At 45.7% G+C, this 18,728-nt stretch overlaps 1 protein-coding gene across 1 annotated transcript in view; it reads right to left on the bottom strand.

The window, feature by feature from the left end:
* The window catches only part of LZTR1 (leucine zipper like post translational regulator 1), a 692,494-nt gene that overhangs the window by 79,768 nt on the left and 593,998 nt on the right, over positions 1-18,728 (bottom strand). The gene's annotated exons all lie outside the window — the stretch shown is intronic.

The following is an 18,728-nucleotide window of genomic DNA, read 5'->3' as shown; positions in this document are numbered from 1 at the left end:
CTCCCTTGATAGAGGCCTTGGCCGGGTGAATCAATGCCTTTACCGCCCTAGGCGCGTTTGAGGCCTTCAACTTGGGGGGAGGGTCACCGCCTCGCTCCCCCTCGGCCGAATCCTTCGAGAACGACCGGGGCCTCTCCAGAGGCTTACCCGGGTTCTCGGATTTCCTCTTCCCCGAACCAGAGCGCTGGCTTGTGGTTGATGGTGCCGGGGAAGGCACGCCCTGCCTGGCAGCCGAAGAGCCTGACCGTTCGGCGCTCGCGGTGCCCGTGGACTCGCGGTGCTTTGCCTTCTGTTGGGCCCCCGTCGCCGGGGCGCCCTTACAGAACTTAGAAGACCGCTCGGACTTCTTCATCTTCTTCTCACCTGACGGACTCCTTCCTTCCAGCCAGTTGGAGAGACCAAGGTGTCGGTCCCTGATGGTCCGTTCCGACATGTTCCTGCAAAACGCACAGTCCTCCACATGCGTTTTGTCCCCATGAAGGCAGTAGAGACATTTTGAATGCTCGTCCTCCCTGAACAGCTTTCCGGGCGTCGAGCTTCCTTTCTCCTGGGCCATGTTCGGGTAGGCCGCAGAAACTTCTGGAATCCTCCAAGAAGCGTAACTCGACAAAATCTTCACCCTTGAGGGGCGTAGAAAAATCTGTCACGGATTCCCATTAATCAGATGTAGAGACGGTGGAGCTTGAGGCACTCTTTGACCGAAAACTTAGAAATTCTCCTTGAAAAAGCGCGAAAACGCAGCAAAAGCTCGAGAGCTAAGCACGAGGACTCCCAACACTTGAGTGTGCGGTAAAAATCTGTAAATGGCTGCCAGAGGCGGGGGCTTCGGGAGAGGGCAGTCATTGGCTGGGGGCAGTATGACCCAGAGGCCAGTGATTGGTTACTACTGAGAAAGACAGATCAGAAACGAAACTGATACTGATTTTTTCTTCACCGAGGATTCCCAGCCTCAGGACAGGGAATATTCATGAGCATGTGAATTCATGCCAGACCCCATGCTGGAGAAGCAAGCAGTCGCGGTGTCCCTTGATGCCGAAAAGGCGTTTGACTCTGTCTCCTGGAGTACCTCTTTTTGGTGCCTGCGGCGTTTGGGGTGGGCCCCTACTACATTAAATACGTCAAACTGCTGTACACGGCCCCGGGTGCGAGGGTGTGCACGAACAGAACTATATCCGAGCTGTTCGAGCTAGGACGTGGCACCAGACAGGGGTGTCCCTTTTCCCCTATCCTCTTTGCCTTGAGAATAGAGCCCATGGCGGCTGCGGTTCGTTTGAGACATAACAACAAGGGTGTAACGCTGAAAGGTGCCACCCAAATAATATCCCTATTCGCGGACGATACCTTGTTATACGTCCACAAACCAGACAAAAACATCGTCCCCGTCATGGCAGACATCAACGAATTTGCAGAGTACTCTGGATACACGGTGAACAATGCTAAATCAGAAATGTTCCCGCTCACCCCATCCACAAAACGCCCAGCTCGGATGTGCGGCCTTAAGTGGTCGGCGCGACACATCAGATATCTGGGAGTACTGGTTTCTAGTAATAGACAGGCCCTGTACACCGACAACCATGACCGGGCGTTACAAACACTCCATACCAAACTACAGGTCTGGAGGCACCTCCCAATCTCATTACACAGTAGAATTGCCATTCTTAAAATGATCGTACTTCCAAAACTACTATACCTATGTGTAAACATCCCTATATGGCCGGGTAAGGAATTATTTTCCAAGCTTCGATCCATGCAGTGTCATTTCTGTGGAACGGAAAGGTGGCTAGGATTGGGTGGGAAAAGATGACAGAACCATATGAAACAGGGGGAATAGCAGCACCAGACTTCGAGCTCTATTACACGGTGGCGCAGGCGCAGTTCGCAAAGCATTGGTATGACGAGGCGGACAATTCACCCCACACGTGGATAGAAGAGTACACTACTACACCCACAGACGTTAGGTCAGTTATCTTTGATACAAGGCACAAGGACTCATGTGAATTTGATCCTGTTAGCTGCACTGTGAGAGCCTGGGGGGCTATATATAAAAAACTGGAAATCGAGATCCCTTATAACCCCGAGGCCCCATTATGGAAATATCCAAACATTCCCCCCACATTTGACATCAGAATACAGGAAGCCTGGGACCCCGGTACAGAGATGAAGGTGGGAGATATGTATATAGACGGGAAGTTTGTGACCCTTGCAGTATTCTCGAGGGGTATGGGAGCAGGGCTGCTCCGAACATTACAGTACTATCGGATGAGGTCCGCATTTCAAGCACGCTGGCCATCCTTCCCTGCTGAACCCCCCTCCCACCCGTGCATACAACTGGTTACGACACAGGGTGGGCTGGGAATCTCCAAATTGTATAAGACAATACGGACCCACACTCCTACGACCAACTGAGTGAAAGAGAAATGGGAAGCAGATATGAAAGTGCCAATTCCCGAAGATAAATGGGTAAGATACTGTGCGCTTACAAAAAGGGTGTCCCTCAATGCAGGATTGCGCCAAATACAGTTTAAAATATTTAACAGACTGCACTACACCCCGGCCAAAATTGCTAAATTCAGACTTGGTGGTTCTGGCGACTGCCCCAAATGTAGGTCCCTGCAAGCGGGATCCTATCATTTGTACTGGGAATGCGTAGTTGTGGCGCGGTTCTGGGAGAGGGTTGCAGCTACGCTGACAGAATTTACACAAATCCCCCTGCATTTGATCCCCCAAAAATACTTGTTCGGGGATATTGGGAAATGTTCCGAAAAAATTATTGCTATTGCCAAGAAATGTATATTGCAATCATGGAAAAGCCCGAACTCCCCTACCATGAACACCTTTCTACGTGAATTAACTTATGCAAATGAATGTGAGGAACAGTATGTGCTAACCCAACCGAGCACGAGTCGACCAAAGGACATCTGGGGCCCCTTCAAGGCGTATCTATGTGACCTGTCCTCGGACAGAGAATCAGCTATGTAGACTGCAAATTGTCAAACATTTGGTGAAGACATTGCTGTATGTAAGACCATAGGTTGTGTTGATTAAGTGCCACTGTAACTGTTGAGACCTTAATAAAAAGTTGTTTAAAAATATATACATATATTTGTTGTGTTGCATCAGGCCCTCTGAAACAAGACGTCAAAGAACAGGAGTAACAAAGGATACCAGGGATATCCAAGTACTGTGACCTGGCCTGGATAGAACAACGAAAAGTTAGCATAGAAGGTCAGAGCACTGTCGTGTTTATGTGGAGAGTGCCAGTGTAGCACACCTGTCTACATAATCATAACCATAATAAATTCAAAGTGCAATATACATCTATGGAAAAACGCGTCTTTCAAAAAACCAAATACTGGGTGGAAACAAATTGAATTCGACCCAGTAGACGCTCCAACACAATTCAATATTTTTTATTAAAATATATGGATCAAAAAATTGCTTTCATGAATATAAAAACATACAATGGTATGAGTATCCATAAATTCATTAGTCAATCCAACACATTCAATTGGACTGACAAGATACATCGTTCCCATCTAAAACCTCAACAAACCACACTTCAACCATACTGCATTGACACTCAAACAATTCATCACATCACTCAAATATAACAAATATTTCATCAGTAAAAACAAGCATACTAAAAACGCAATTATACAATTTCTACAATTTCTAGTCCATTATAAATATGAACCATGAATTTTAGCACAATTGAGCCAATCTCTTATTTATATAATCTATTCCGACTCGTGCAAATATCACAAAAAAACTGTTTATAAATAACAGTACATTCCCGACCCCTCTGAAATAGGAGACTTTGAATCGCAAAGAGACTTTGGTGCAGAAGGCCCTGATGCTGAGGTTTTAAACTGCATCCTCATCCTCATGCTCATGCTAGAGAAGCAAGAGCGGGTGTTAAGCTCAAGTGTGCCGCCTTGTCCGATGCTCAAAACGTGGGGAATGTAAACTAACGGCTTAACTATCCTGACATATCATGTCTTGAACACTTTCCTTTTGCACATCATTGTTTCCCACACCATTTATATTTAGAAGTAAGGATTGGCAATAGGTTTATTAGCATAGGCCCTTTTATTTTGACAAGATTCCACTAAGACTACGTTATTATTGTTTGTTGGTCATAGCTTGCTTGCATCATTAAATTTAGGATTAGATAGGTGTTTTTCAAACCCAATTGAAGCTCAATAAACACTCTTGAACTATGATAATTTGTGTCTGTTGTCTTACTGTTGATACCATGGTTTCCTTCCAATACCCTTGGAGCGGAGGTCAACTGAACGGGAAACACCTTGAACTGATGGTGCTTTTCCCCTATGAGGAACCTCCAGAACGTCCTGTGCTTTCGATGCATCGTTACATGGAAATAAACATCCTGCAGATATATAGACACCAGCCAGTCCTGCGATTCAAGAGCGTGAAGAATTTCTCTCAACGTCACCATCTTGAACTTGTCATTTCTCAGGAACTTGTTCAAGGCCCTGAGGTCTAAAATGGGACGGAGACCTCCTCCCTTCTTGGGCACCAAGAAATACCAGGAATACCAGCCCGACCCTCTCTGCTCGGGTGGTACCTCTTCCACGGCACCCTTCGACAACAGGGCTCTCAGTTATTCCTGGAGCTCTCGTCTCGGTTGGCTTGGAGGTGGTGGGGGTCTGTCCGGAGGTTTCCTTAAGAAGGGCAGACAATCACCCCACTGCATGAGTTCCAGGGCCCCAGACAGAGGAGGTAATCTGCTGCCATTGGGGCCAGTGCTCCGACAGCTGTACACCAACCAGGAAGTTGTGGGAGGGGAAAATCAAAGCGGGTTAGAGGGCAGAGCAACCCACCTCAGCCGCAGTTTGTGGAACTCTGGAAGCCCCACTGCCCCTTCCGGGGTGCAAGAAACTCTTCTGTCCTTGCCTGGCCTGTGGGAGCTTTGCCTTCCTGCCGTAAGTCACATAGCGCCTGTAGCCCCCACCCCTAGTGGTGAAGCTGAAGGCAGGTTTGGCCGGCTGCGCAGCTAAGCCTAGCGATTTTGCAGCGATCTTTGAATCCTTTAATTTTTCCAGGGAGTCTTTGGCCTTCTGGCCAAAAAGGAATTAATCTTCAAAGGGCATGTCCAGCAATTTGTTTTGGACACCAGGACAAAAGCCTGAAGCCCTTAAATAGGCCTGCCTCCTCAATGCAATAGCCAATGACACTGAACGGGCCACATAGGTGGCCACATCCAGGCCCCTTTGCAGCGACTGCCTGGCCACCTTTTTCCCCATCCTCCACCAGCTGTACGAAGCAGTCTCACATTTCCCCCTCAGCGATATACTGTGTAGCATATTCCACTGCCTTCCAGAGGCTGAAAGAGTATTTTGAGAAACCGCTGGCCACGTTAGTAGCTTTCAGAGCCATGCACCAGAGGTAAAAACTTTCTTGGCCATGGCGTCAATTCTTTTACACTCTCTGCCCGCAAATTGGAGGTTGAAGATGCTGATCCAGTGGAAGTTGTGGCAGCCTGCTCAACAAGCCCTTCCGGGGAAGGGTGAGGAGACAGAAATGACAGCTCTCCTCTTGTCAGCCGGTACTTTTCGGTCATGGTGGGGCTGACGGGGGACGGAGCAGGGATGCTGCCACAGTGAGGCTACTGGGTCAGCAATTGCCGGGTTCAGAGGCACATTCCATTCAGTAACTGGACCCTTGTTCAATATGTCAGTCAACTCGTAGCCATGGACTGGCACTGCCGCAGCGCTAAGGTGTCAGCCACTACCAGTGCCCGAAACTTGGCATGGGTGTGGGAATTCCAAGTCAGGTGACGTGTCCAGCCAGCTGACATTGTGAAGCCCCTGTGCCAACTTGAGCCTGGTCGTCGAAATAGTCAACGCCCCCTGTCCCCATGTATACGGGATCGACTCCCCCTCTTCATCCGGGTCATCAACACCGAAAATGGATGACATGGTACCGAAAACCTTGGTCTAGGAGAGTGGGCTAAAGGACTCGTTGCTGAGCATCGGCGCTGAGGACTTGCCCTTCGGCGCCGATAACATGACTGTTGATGTTGATCAGGGCTGTGACACTGAGATGGCATCATTGACGCTCGGACCTTGAGGTGCGCAGGAAGGCCCCTGCATCAACAGTTTTGGCACCTTTTTTGGCATTCGCGCCCAATGGCTTCCGGATGCTGATGGCATCGGCACTGGGGCTCACGTGGCACGGCTGTGCTGAGTGCCGCTGCTACGTCCTAGGCCTGCTGTTGTGGAGGGTGGGGAGGGGCACGTGTTTTGGAACATTTCTAGCATCTGGACCTTGAAATCTTCCCACTCCTGCTGAGTGGTTGGCCCAGACGACGGCTTACCTCCATCCGTCGAGATTTGGAATCTTGGCGGTGACGCCTTTTTCCTGTGCAATAACAACGAGGAAGAGGGGGTAGAATGGGACCTCTTCTTCATCTTCCACTGATGCTTTTCTTTCTCTTGTTCAGGGATAGGCCCCTTGGTCTTGACCTCAGAGGACCGGATGGTCGACCGTGCCAGAGATTTCAGCCCAATGCGAGTTTAGCAGCCTGCGCATGCACCGGTTTCAAGTGCATTTTAGTGATTGACTCACACTTCTCTGTGTTGTGACCCGTGCCGAGGCACCAGAGGCTGTAGAGGAGGAGCCAAAAGCCTCTACCAGAAGTCCCACTCCTAAATTGTCTATCTGTTGGGAACCAGAAATAGTGACAAAGGCGACACCTGTAATGATGCCTATAACACGAGGAGCCTGTGAAGCAAAGTACCCATCAAGCAAACCTTTCTTTATGTATCCACGAAAAGCTAATCGTCTCTTGGGAAAGATCCCTGAAGAGCATGTGAAGACGGATGAAAGAAGAAACTGGTGACGTCACATGAAGCAAAGTGACACCTCAGAAGAGATGACAAGAGAGGTGAACAGACCATATAGAATCTGAGGACGAAGTGAGAATCAAGTAAACTTTTATATGCAGAATAAAGGTTGTACGTGTGAAGAGCATGTAAGAAAATGAAAACCATTTTATAATTGTACAGATGTGGTAATGCAAGTAGACAAAGTCATCATAAGGCTGGCTACGTAGTGAATAGATGGCGGCGATGCGCCAAGGTATTTATATATATGCATAGGAATCTAGAAGTTCCACATCGTACTTTAGCAAACTGAAAACCCTGTGAACAGAAGACTTGAAGTGTGGCGCAGCAGAATAAGCCTGGCTGGAGATGGAAGAAGAATCAAGGTGGTCTGCCTGACCCAGTGTTAAGGGGTGAGGGAGCCAATAAAATAGTTAATTATCATGGAAAGATGCAATGAACGAGAAGGCGAGAGCCGAGCTCCTGTTAAGGTGCGGCGGAAGGAGGATGAGGGCCAAGTTTTATTCATTAAATGGTGTTAAGCACAATGAAAAAGCTCAAAACGTGGTCTCCAGTCACATGGTCTGATGAAAATAGACTTTAGGCAAGTTACACCGGGACCGGAAGATAAACTCATGCTCACACTCTTATTCCCAGGAGCAGTGATACTTACAAGGCCAAGTTCAAAGGACTGTTCTCATGGCAGACAACTCGAGTGATGATAGATGATGGGCTAATTGGGTGGGGAGGCATGGTCAAGTCCGACCCACTGGCACCTATGGTGCCAGCTTGCATGCTGCTAAAGAGTGGAATATTCCAGAAGGGTACAAGCGTGCCAACCAATTATAAAGGGCCGCGTATAAAAAGGGCCCTATAGTTTAGAGATCCAATAAGACGTTGTGTATTTGATGACACTCAAAATGACTTGTACTAGGGGTGGGCTGAATTGTCCACCTGACAGAGACCCAATCACGACACCAACCCCCATAGAAAGTTTATCTAGATGTTTCCCATTACCCAATCACAACCCCCCATAGGTTTTCTTAGTTTGCCACATAGTGTGACGTCAATTATGACATTTTTTTGTATACAAGTGTATTTTTTATGAAATATTCTGAGATCTTACTCTCAGACATCTGATTATGTCCGTGGTACTCCCTGTTTTCGATCGTTGTTATTAAAACAGACCAAATCTTTTGCCAACCTCCTGAGTCTGTTTTATTATTGATGTTCGAATAATTTCTCCATCCACCCTGTAGAGTGTTACCTCGTCTTAAAGGGCCTTCGGGTTCACGTGGTAGCAGAAAGAGGATTGTTAAAAAGGCCCATCAATAACTAGGTCTTTGGAGTAGTCGGAACATCAGACACCCTCTGCCATCCAGCTGGAGGAACGCAAAGTTTCCTGTGGAGAATGGTCGATATAGTCAATTTGCAAGTAAAGAAGATATAGTTGGGACGGGCCCCTCTTTCACGAAATCCCTCCTGGTTTCCACAGGCGCTGAGCGGACCAAAGGTGACAATGGCCGATTGGAGGAAGGGGTGATCCCAAGAGTCTGGAGCCAAAAGGCGAATGGTGAGCAGATTGAGGAAACTGGCAAACTGTGAAAAATGGGATTGTGGTACCACATAATTAAGTAATGGGGTTGGTTGACATAAGATGAAAAGCGTCAAGGGAAAGAAGTGTTTTGGACAAGGAGCGTTCCATAAGAAGCCCAGAGTCCTAAATTCAAGGAATTCTAGAAGGAGTCGTCCCAAAAACCCAAGTGGGTAAACTAGGCTCCGCACAGATAGATCTGTGAGAGGAGATGATTCAAACTCCTATTGGAGTCATTTAGGGGCTCAGAGAAAAGGAGTACATATTATGATGTGTGTGTAAAGAGTTGATTAGTTGTCTGTTTTGTTTTTATATTTTATGTATTAGAAAAGTGTCGAAGAACGACAAAGATAGGTTGCGTTACGTAGAGAAAACGATATTTATTTCTCCCAGGTTATTGTCGGTGCCGACCATTGATAGATTGAGATAATTGAGAAGTAGAATTTTTGAGTGGCGACTGTTGGTTCACGCTCATATTTGTTATTTTTCTGAAACATATTTTGTGTAAAATCACTGGTAAGTATAGACAGTCAATTGAGACTTGTCCTAATGGGAGAAGTTACACCACTGATGCACATGTGCAAAACACTACCAAAACATATGCCTAAGATCAAACAGTACAGTGCAGAATGGGTAAAAGGTACAGCAGATAAGATGTTCATGCCGTGGCCACAAGGGGGATCATTGGCAAAGGCAGTGTTACAACACATGACCACATACTTGCACGCAGCATACACGGGAAAGGAATTGGAGAAAAGGTTAGCAATTTTAGAGCTTTGGAAAATGTACCAGGAGGAGAGAGAAGATCTGCCCCATGAGGAATGGCTGCTTAACCAGAGCAGGGCAGAAGGCGTTGAGCCTTCTGCTCCCCTTACTCCGCCAGAAGTAAATGGTGATATTACAGAAGATGTAGGACTGTATCCATTAAAGGAACTGAAGGTGGTGACAGTGGTATAGTAACCCAATATATGAACTGCCCGCTTATGGTAGTGGCGATAGTCCAGAAGAGACTAAAAGAAAGGCACAGATTTTTAAGGTCTTGCAGGACTAGGAAGAGAAAAGTGAACGATCGTATAACCACAGATATAGAACAAGAGATTAATAGATGGAAAGGAGAAAAAGGACAAGGCTGATGAGATTACGCTTGTGCAGAATGAGTGGATAGATATTATTAAAGCTTGATGGGAAAAGCCTTGAGGAGGTTAGGCAAAGGCAAGACCAAGATGAGGAAGATAAAAAAAAAGACAGGGAACGAGAAAGAAGACTGAAGGAAGATGAGAACAAGAGAAAGAATAGACAAAGACGAGAGCAGATGTATCAGGAAGAACAACACGGGTGTTGCTAGGTTTGTAAAAGATCCAGGGCTAAGCTAATGTTGGGACTGTCGGGACTCAGGACTAGCTAGCCTTTTGGTTGTAATCTCTGAACTTCTATCCGGGGCTACAACCAAAAGACACAGGGCTATAACTCCAACAGCCCCCTCCGTAGCAATGCCTCTGATGAACAACAAAGAAAGGAAGAAAGGGCGCGGAAGAGCAAATAAAGTATGACAACAGGGAAAGAGCACTCGAAGAACAAGACAGGTTAGAAAAGAAGAGAGAAGACGAAGAGGCTCAGAAATTAAGGGATAAAAGAATGCAAAGATGAAAAGAAGAGGAAGTGCATACGAACGAAGGGAAGAAAAGAGGCAAGAAGAGGAAAGGGTTAGACAGGAAGTCAAGAAACAAAGGGAATTAGACGAAGAAATTGAACGAAAAAGGAGACAGAGGGCACGCGACATTGATCGCATTCAGAAAGAGCTGATGGAACCAAGTCCAGTAATATCATGGGGCAACATAGAGGAGTTTCTCCTGTCGAAAGGAGTAATGCCAGGACGAACTAGGTTAAACTTTGATGATAATTTTGACATACGAAGCATCGGAGATAGGATCGATAAAGTTTATCAAGAGATGAGGGCAACAGGTGAATCGGGAAGCAGAGGAAAAGAAGACTGATTGTTAATTGACCGGTCACAAGGCAAAGAAGGAAGCCCATTTAGTCTTAAGCATAGAGCCTTGTCTTTAGACAGGCTGACTTTGAATAGAGATGAAAAGGATGATAGCCAGACTAGTTGGGGACTAGGCATGTCAGACGAAGAAAGAGAAGCCTTCTGTGAAGAGGAGGGAGAACGCATGTGGTCGTGAAGGATGCATGCTGTCAGAAAAGGAAGTAAGATGGTCTGATCTGGAACAACCTAAGGATAGGAAGCCAGATCCCATAGCATTTCCTGAGCGCCCTAGAGGACGGTCACATAGTGAGAAAGGAGAATCGCCACCATATGTGAGTAAGTTAAGGTCATTGCCAGGTAGAAGGCAATGTGGAACCATTGTCCCTGCTTTGGATAGGCAAACAATGGGAGCTGATTGCGAATTTGGGTTCATGCAATTCCCGTTGTTGGAGAAGGGAGTAGCTAGGCCACAGTATATATCATGAACACAGATGGATAAGGATCATTTAAGATGTAAACTCCCTAGTTTAATGGCGGGTGCAGGGAAATTGATTCATAACTAGAAAAAATGACAGGAGGAAACACTCTAGTTATAGGGCATATTAAGGGTCTCCTAGCAGCCATTCTTAGGGAAAGGACTGATGACATTTGTACACGAGCAGGCTATTCAAGTGTCACGGCGCAGAATACAGCCATTTAATAATTGTAGAGCAGACGTGTGGAGAGCTCTTAGTGTACAGTATCCTGACACGTCAGATATGGGTGCAATTATCACACGTAAGATACAAGAAGGCGAAGATCCACTTGCTTACATTCAAAATATTCAGGAACAGTGGACTTTGGAAACTCGTGAGTCGTGGGGGAAATCAGTGGCAGTATTTTACCAAATTTTATGTCAGGGACTACCGGAGCAAGTACACAGACAGCTCAAGAAATTAGTGGGAATGGAAGCAAGGCCCTGGCCATAAATACAGTTGACCATAGTGCACCACTGTCGACTACTGCAAGAGAAAAATAAGAAGGACGAGGCTAGGAAGCTAGAAGAAGCCAAGTTAGTTACGAAAGAAATTGTCAAAATAAGCCATAGAGGGTGCGGTATTGACAAGCGGAGAAGGGCTGGGAATTCAGCAACAAGCAATGGGTGCATCACAGGCAAATAATCAACACCAGATGGCCCAAGGAGGAAATGGGTTCATGCCGAAAGGCTGAGGAAGGGTACTCTTGTTCAGAGAGGAATTGCCATAGCATTTCGGTGCTGGACTGCCCATGTGGGCAGGACAGACTGATATGCAAATGGGTATTTCCCATCTGTGAAAGGTACAGTGAGCAAAAAGCGTGTGCTGCAAACTTTCATCTCAGAACAGGTTATCATGCCATGTTCTTTCTGGACACGAGCTCCTGCTAACTTTTTTTAAATATTTACAAGGAACTTGGGATTGGTCACCCCGAGTTACCTGGGGGCAACCAGACGTGGACTCCCTACTCACTGTGCTCAGAGAGGCACAGTTTCACCTCACTGATGAGGCTCAACAAGGCTGAAAAACGTGTATGGGGTTGCTGTTGGTACTCTTGTTCAGATAGGAATTGCCATAGCATTTCAGTGCTGGACTGCCCATGTGGGCGGGACAAAGACTGATATGCAAATGGATATTTCCCATCTGTGAAAGGTACAGTGAGCAAAAAGCGTGTGCTGCAAACTCATCTCAGAACAGGTTATCATGCCATGTTCTTTCTGGAGAAGAGTGCCTGCTACTTTTTTTGAAGGCTTTCAGAATATGCAGAATGATTATCAGAATATGCAAGGAGGGCAAGTTAGAAAAGCACCTCCTATATGTTGGACATGTGGTATGGCAGGGCACGTGGTGCGCATGTGTGGAAGCCAAGGGTATGTACAGAAAGGTCAATTCTCAAGAGGGGGGACAGCTTATTCTCCTGCATATAGCCCATAGGCTAGGAATGCACAAGATCAGACGGTGTATCAAGCACAAGCACTGCAAATGCAGAGAGCACAGCAGTCACAGCAAACACCATTGAGTCAACTGCAATTGCATTAACAGAGCGAGCGGCCAGCACTTGGGAAGCCAGGAATGGGGGTAAATGTACAGTCTGCGTTACGAACTTCCCCATTGGCTTGCACCCCCTTCCAAGGTGCAAATGTGCAATAGAACCTTGCAGTTAACTGCTTCAAAGGTTGTTGATGGATCCAGAAGTACGAGCAAGCAGGCTCTACTGAAGTCTCGAATATGCAGAGCATCGTCCACCACTTCTAGGGTGACTGTCTTTACTATGCCAAGTCTGAAAAGCCTATTGATAGTCCTGTAAAAAACCATGCAGTGAGAGGTGACTGGTTAGTTGGACTGCTGCACATGGTCTCAAACATTTACCTAAAAATGGGAGGGAACGGATAAAGCAGTAGTTTGCCTATCCTAAGGGTAAGGCAAGCTTTTTTATTTTTTATTTTAATCAAATGAAGTATTTGACCGTTTTTCAAGCTGTTGGGAAAAGAACCTTGTCTCAACGAGGATTCATTTAAGGTAGCCATGAAAGGGAAAATAGAACTTGAAAAGATTTGATAAGATAAAAAGGAATAAGCTATTCAGAGTAGAAAGCAGGCTTCATCATGAAAAGAAATTGACAGACATCCACATGGAAAATCGGGTAAAAAGAACTCCAAACCTTTTGAGGACATACAGCCGGGGAAGACAGGACAAAACACACAGATTCGGACAAAACAGTAGTTTAAATATTCCCATGTTCTCCTACAAAGTAGGTGTTAAATGAATTAACGAGAAAAGGTGAATACTCAATAGGAGGCACGAATTGCTTCTGTGCACTGTTTTAGAACTTTAAATAATTCACACGGATACTTTATGGGAATGAAATAATGAGATTTAGCAGCTTGAATGTCAGGTTTGAAGGATATATGCAATGAGAATTTGGCATCAATGGAAGGATCCCGGGATTTCTGCCAAGCTTCTTCAGTGCACGGGATATAGTTTCTTATTTGGGAGGAAAACTTAGAAGGAGATGGGTGGGTTTTAACTTAATAGTCAGAAAATGGACAAACACCATAAACATGACTATAAGAACCAGGAATGGTTGATTTCAGAATGTTGTTTGGCACCTTTAAGACCAATCTATTCAGGACCCTACAGAGTGGAAGTAGCAGATTGTACACATTACCATCTTCATATGCGGAATCCCTGTGAAGCAGTGAGGAGGGGGGTCGGAGACTGATGCAAATAGCTCTCCCAGCACCACTGGAGGATCTGAAACGAAATCCTGATATACGCTCCCTATCTCCAACAATGGAGTGGGTACAGGAGTGAGAGTCCTTAGCTACTCCGATGAAAGCTATGTCTGAGGTTCAAGAGAATTAATGTAAAGAAATCACAGCAGGTCTCCAAAACAGACTCTTGAAAAACGGATCCATCATTAGACTTACAAAATCTTTACCTGTGTTCCTTGTCCCTGGGGGTCCAAAAGGTGCACTGCAGTCTGTTTATCCAAGTAGATCACCTTGCTCAGCTCTTTGCTCTGGTTGATAGCAGCTCTTTGCTAGGCTGCACATTGCTGCACCAACTTTGGGGATCAGGGCAAAAAAGCTTCTTTACACCAGTGCCCCAATTAAAATGGCAACCTAAGTTTAGATGCCAGTGAGACTACACAAGGAGTCTGCTTACTTGTTAAGCAAGCAGACAAGTATGTGTCATATATGGACATTGCATTCCTGAAGTTCCAGGTTGGGAGCTCAGGAGAGACATGACCAGATATGTCTGAATGTTTGAATGAGTGCCTGGGATTCACAATTCAATCCATGTCCAAGGTATTGACATGGGGAAAAACGCAGGAAAGTTTGAAGGTGATGACCAACCCTGCTTGATTGGTCGCCAAATATTTGAATGGTGTGTTGTGCCTTAATAGAGCATAGATGTGCATCCAGCGCCCACAAACTACATAAGAATGGGATATCTGAACCATACATCCCTCAAATGCTGGGGCCTGTCTCGAAGCAGCTTGAAGAGAAACGTTCATCAAGACTATGCTGCTTAACTCCACAATCGAATAATAGAGTACTGCTGGACATACACACTCCTGACCTCACTACAGGAACCAGAGGGGAACCACGCTGGTAGTCCCTTCCCTTGACTTGCCTGGTACAATCGAGTTGCTCACCCTGGAGGTCTCTGGGTTACACTGAATAGCACTTGCTAGGCACTGCATGGCTTACCTTGTGCATGGGGCAATGACCCTCTTGCAACTGACTGGTAGTAAGCACTACGCAAGACCCACGACTGCTCAAGTTTCATGTTGCCTGCTTCCTAGCCGATGGGCTTCTGCCTGGATCACATTGTCCACTGAGGGTGCATGCTCTGCGACCAGAGTAGCTGCACTAATCCCAAGCATCTCATTCTTTTCTTGTGCCACCCTTCTGCGCTGGAGGGTCTTGCCTGCACAAGTTGCCCGTTTACGGCTTGTCCCAAACTTTGACAGCTCCATGTACCTCTGCCTGGAGGCTTTCTGCTCAACTTTATCACACTGAACAACGTTGGCCGATAAGAAAGCATTGGGCGCAAGCTAATCAAAACCGTGACTCATGCTGAATCTGCACTCAGTTTGACACCTCAGCTTAATCAAAGCCACTTCTATGGAGTATATTTTGACATATAGACTGTCGATAGTGCATGTATGTATGTATGGGATTTATAACGCGCAATCCTAGCTCATAAGCAACGGAGCACTATACATACCATAAGCCATTAGAGGTTGGCAGAGAAGCTAAAATGGGTAGGTGGAGCAGGGGTGAGGGAATTTAAGGAGAGATGAAGCAGTGTTGATTGCAGTGAACTGTGATTGGACCGTCCAAAACAAGGATATCCCTGCACTTTATGCAGGCAACGCAACAGTGAGAGATCTGTACATGGTAAAGCAATAGTAGCAAAGGTAATGTACGATGCGCCTAGAGAGTACATTTCATTATCAATCTCCACAATGAACCCCAGCCTTCTTTCACTGGACTTCTGAAAGCTCGCAATGTCATTGTCCCTGTGTGCATTTTAAGTGTCCATGCCATTGGAAAATAATGAGAGGATTATGTGAGATTTATAAAGATGCTATTTAAATGTTCCCCAATTCACACAGTAAACTATAATTGTGAAAGGGCATGTTTCCCCCTTTGCAATACATTGCTATTGAAAGGTTACCTTGCACCTACTTTTGGATTGGAGCAAAGTGGCAAGTCGCTGTTCTGCTAGCAGTGTTTTATATCTGAGAAGCATGTTTAGGGAAATGGACAGGATTACTAGACTAAAAATTGAATTAGCTCATCCGAATGCCCAAATGCGAAAGATCAAGGCAAAATACTGTAATTTTACCACAATTTCCTTGATCAATTTATACAGGGGTAAAGTAATTCCATCCGTAATTTATGGTTTGGAAGTGGTGATACATTTACCCGACTGGGGGGATATAGACTGCACAGAAGGGCTTTTTGGGATATAGAGCCTAATCATATATGAAGACTTTAATCGAATTTTGAGGGAAAGCTTGCCAAAAGTATAGCAAAAACAAAGAGGTGAGTAGCTTGGGTTTCTAGGCACAGCAGGCATGGGACTCACGTCTGGGCATACCCGTCCCACTCGGGGTGACAAAGCAAAAACAAAGAGTGGATGGCTGGAAGGTTTAGAATTAATCTTAACCTCTGGCATTGCTCTGGGCAACCCCTCAGACCATCGTTCTTCACCTGCCAAGCCATTACAGAAGGTGAAAGACCATATGCAAATCAGGCTTCGTCCCACCCCAAAAGTGGCAGTGCAGCCTGAACTGCTAGGTTACATTTGCATATGGTTTTTCCCCTTCTGTAATGGCTTGGCAGGCTGAAAAACAATGGTCTGGAGGGTTGCCTAGAGCTGTGCCCATGGTTATGATTAAGTCAAAACCTTCCAGCCATCACCTTTTTGTTTTGCTAAAGTCACCCCGAGTGGGACGGGTATGCCCAGACGTGGGACCCAAGCTATTCCTCACTGATGACACCCAACAAGGCTGAAACATGTCTGGGGATGCTTGTGGTCTCGTGCAGAAGGGATGTGAACTAGCAGTTGGGGCTGGACTGCCCCTTTTGGGGTAGGACCAAGCTTATGGTTTTTCCCCTTCTGTAATGGCTTGGTAGGCTGAAAAACAAGATTAAGTCAAAACCTTCCAGCCATCACGTTTTTATTTTGCTATTGCCAAAAGTACAGTCCAAAATCTTCACACATTGGGATACCCTACTTATGTAGTTGGATTGTAATCGTAAAATCCTGCAAGAAAACCCAGATACGGTAAAGGAAAAAAAAAATGCACGATTGGTGCTATAAGAAGCCCCAAATTCTGAAATGTGCATTGTATAGGAAATATGCTAAAACTTAGAGGCCTTATAAGTCACCTCCTCAATACCCATCTATCTTTCCAGAAGGACATGTAAGCACATGAATAAGTGCTTGCAGTTTAATTTGCTCGGCACGTTGGATAGATGGGGTCCCTGTCGGTGCTACCTAGGGAGAACAGAGGATGCTGTTTATGTTTGACATCCTTTAGTTTGGAATCACTCATACACCTGCTAGTAGAATATAATGCCACCGTTCCCTTAAGGTCTATTGTATTGAGAAAATGGGTGCATGCTTTATAAACCCAGAGATATTCTGGCTTTGACTGACTAATGGCACACAAACCTCACTGATTCTGGCTTTCATTAGATGTCTAGTGACCCTACATGGATTGCTAGCAGAAACGGTATTTGCTGGATATAAATGCAATTAGAAGCGACTGAGTAGAAAGTATTGGGATTGTATTTTTGGGAAATAATACTTTTCCTATTTGTAATGTTTGTCACCCAATTTTATGTGACACATTTCTAATAAACTATATCAAAGCAAAAATGAATCATGTTTGTGCAAATGAATCATGTTTGTGCTGTTCTTGGGTGATGTAGATTTTGTTGTGTGCATGGGTGACTGTACAGAGACAAGTTGCGTTCCTTGGCGTGGTGCCTCTGCTCACAAAGAATGCATGCACTTTGTGCCAAATGCAGCCTTTTGCATGTTTGAAAGCTCGAGTCCAGCACTGCACTGCGCACTTATGCTTGAAAGTATGTGAACACATTTTTGCAATGTGCACCTATGTATGATGTGCTCTAAAGGCATGCATTCATGTGTTTATTCATGCAGGAACAAAAACAAAAATGAATAATTAAACAAAGGAATGGCCCTTCGCAGTTCCTTCTTGCATCGTCAGCCACATCTTTTAATAGTCGAGCTCCCCCTCCTCGCGTTTGTCACACTCAGGGTTCTTTAATCAATATTTCATTGCTTTCTAGATAGTGAGAAATGAGTACATCTGAAATCTTTATGGAGAGGATGTATCCTGGGCCCAGAAAATGAGGGCGTTTGGGCTCAACTTGTAGGGGACAACGCAGCATGTCCCCATTTAACCCTTCTACCTGACTCAGAGCTCACAGGACCCTTTTTCTGGGGCACTTGGTGTTTTCCTCCAGCCTTTGAACTTGAGCAATTACAGAAAAAAACCTTGGTGTAAACATGACTGATTATGCCAAAATGTCCTTGAAGAGGACCAAAGGCACGTGTAGGAGACCCAAGGGGCATGACAGTCCACATCTGCCACCATAATCACCCCTTACATAACAACTCTGCCATTAATGTCTAGCCAAATGTTCCTTGCAGGTTCTACTAGACTGGGGCAATGCACACAAGCACCAAAATGCCTGTCCCTGTCAGTATTAAAGACTGAGTTGATAGATTATATCAAAATTGACTGGCAATAAAACATGGGCTGCTGTGGAAGCCTTTGGGTCATGACTGCTCCTCATGAATGGCGCCCTTGAGATGAATGGGACGCCGATCTTAAACCAGTTTCCTCTAACTTATATATAACAGATACACAGGATATATTGGGATTACAGCCAGAGGCGTAGACCGGGTAGGGCTTGAGCGGGCAAGGCCCACCCAAAATCTGTACATGCCCACTCCACAGCGCTGAGTGGGCATTTACAGATGTCAATGTCACTGCAGTGGGCCCAGCCACATTGGCTTCAGGCCCCACTTGTTAAGACAATCCTGGCTACACCTCTGAATAGAGCCAACATCTATTCACTGAAAATACCATCTGCTGGGATAGCATCCACTCATTACAAAACTGCTCAGCTAAAAAAAGGTAGTGAAGGCTGAAGTGCTCACTGACTGCAGTGTAACCTCACAGGACACTCCTCGTTCTCCGTTTATTCCCGTCCAGAAACACCTGGACA

Source organism: Ambystoma mexicanum, chromosome 10 (assembly GCF_040938575.1).
Source record: "Ambystoma mexicanum isolate Mex_15411 chromosome 10, UKY_AmexF1_1, whole genome shotgun sequence".
Taxonomy (NCBI): domain Eukaryota; kingdom Metazoa; phylum Chordata; class Amphibia; order Caudata; family Ambystomatidae; genus Ambystoma; species Ambystoma mexicanum.
Note: the sequence above shows the minus strand (reverse complement) of the source record. Positions and strands in the feature narration are given on the sequence as shown.